Here is a 2,586-nt window from a genome sequence, read left to right on the forward strand (position 1 = left end):
TATGATTGTATTTTACAAAAATAAGAATCCTTCTGTTTGATTCATTTTCTTTTCAACTTTGTCAAATAAGGGGAGGCAACTCAAATGCAAGGGCAGATAATCCAGATAGTGTTACTTTTACAATAGAATGTGTTAGGAATTTACCCATTTTTACATGTGGCAAGAAAACGAGTCCGGTGACCCCATTTTTTCTTTTTCTTATTTGAAAGTATAATATTGAAGCTATCTTCTCATATTTTATCTCAAAATTCTATGGTGTGGTTTGCGTTTTATGGCGGAAAAATGGGTTTTCCATGCATAATCTATACAAAATCTTGACAATTTTGAACAACCTGTAGCGTGAAAATAAGTCCGGTGACCCATTCTTTTTATTAATGTTTTTAAACAAGCAGGATATGAACTACATTTTGGCAAATTATTAAAAGATTCTATGGATTATAATTTAGACACCCCATCTACCTTAAGTGTTATATTTAATAGGCAACATTATTATATCATCTGTCCATCTTTTTTCTGTCATATTTTCCCCTCATTGACTTAAACATTACCATACTAGTGCCATGGTTGGGCACATTTGGTTACATATGGCAAGGAGAGGTTGTTCAGTATAAGGAATAGGAATGCTGCTCTATCTCTAAAGCCCCATTTTTTCCAAAACACTTCCTTTCATCAAATGTAAAAGCAATATGTCTATGATATATGATATGACATTAAGGGATTGTGTTTCTTTCAAGGAGAGAGAAAATGATAAAACTCAATATGGGTATGTAATATAAAAAAGCTAACATTATAATGAAACAACATTTAAAATACAAAAGTCTGGTTCATAACCATGCTGTTCAATAGATATGACAATTTATTTTTCGTTAGTCGATGGCTTTAGTTATGCAATGGTTTTTGACTTAAAGGGCATTGGTACCAATATTTTATATTGATAGCCTCTGTTTAGATTATTCGCAATTTGTTCATTTTAGAACATAACACTTTTATTTAGGCATTTGTTGAAAATGTTGTTAATGTTTTTGTCACACGTAGTTGCTGTTTCTTTGGAAAAACAAAATAATTTATATAAAAAAATTAGAAAACAGGAAATCTAAAATGGTCAACACCTATTCCATTCTTATATAAATTCGATTGACATGGCTTTGTCAATATTCACAGTTGGTGTCTGTAAATAGGACAAGTACGTACTAACGAACATACTTAGACCAATTTCACAGGTCCCAATTTGGAATTCAAAACGTCACTTTTCAAAAGTGCCACAAAATATTTACGAAATACATTTTAAACAGATACTGTGCATGATTCATCTGCCTTCATGAACTGTTCAAGTCGTCTAAATCCGTATGTATTTAATCTAATAATAAAAGACTTTTATAACGTTGTTTATGAAAATAAATGTTAAGGAACTGAGGTACAAATAATTTAAAATGAACATTATGTCTTCGTACAAGGCATAGGAATAACCTCAAGGAAAATTAATCAAAACCAATTTCCATCAAAATGTCATAAAGTGGAGAATTTCGAAATATAGAGATCGAATTATCTAGATATTTTAATTTTAGACAGTGTCAGATTTTTTTGTCTTTTCTATTTTTAGACATGATTCTGACAAAGAGGGAAAAGGAAATATTCGAACAAATAGCATATTTTACCAACGCTATTATTAATTATTGGTATAGAGGCATAAAAGCCCTTTCTCAACTACAAAAATTTAAAATCAATACGTTAACAAGCTACATGTAGGGTGAATTCTTAAAACATAAATTACCCATTTGTGCTAATTCAAGCTTCGCCTGTAGCCATTGTATATTGAAATTGTTATACATAAAAAAGAAGATGTAGTATGATTGGCAATGAGACAACTCTCCACAAGAGACCAAACTATCACAGAAATTAACAACTATAGGTCATCGTACGGCCCATACCACACAGTCAGCTATAAAAGTCCTCGAAATCATAAATGTAAAACAATTCAAAAGAGACCGATAACAAATACGGACCTTATTTAAAATGTACAAAAAATAAACGAATAACAGTTGTAACACTGCAACTGTAGCAATATAGTTTATCGAATATTATTGCCCTTTTCATGTTTGATTTCCGCTAGTTATCTTTTAAAAAATATATTCGTTGTATTACGTGATTGTCTAAATGTTTGTCTAACAATTTATGACATATTTGTTGCAACTTTCGTACTAGATTATATATCTATAAATAGTTTTATCCTGCTATTGTGCACGTCTTTAGCGTTAAAAATTCTTTTTGATTTTGATCTATATAAAATTTTGCATTTTTTACTTTTATTATTTGAACATCAATGGTTAGTCTTTTGTAGACGAGACGCTCGTCTGGGTTACAAAATGTCTATATATTCTGGTATATCTGATGAGTTAATTTTCAACAACTTGGTAGATGTCATTGCTGGTGGACTTTTCTCCCTGAGGTTATCATCAGCCCAGTAGACAGCACTTCAGCTATCATTAATATTGTTGATTTTATAGGTTAACTGTTTACAAAAGTTGAAATTTTCTCATTATTTAGGATTTTGGTCCTCAATGGTCTTCAACTTCGTACTTTAATTGT

Source organism: Mytilus edulis, chromosome 8, assembly GCF_963676685.1.
Source record: "Mytilus edulis chromosome 8, xbMytEdul2.2, whole genome shotgun sequence".
Classification (NCBI taxonomy): Eukaryota; Metazoa; Mollusca; class Bivalvia; order Mytilida; family Mytilidae; genus Mytilus; species Mytilus edulis.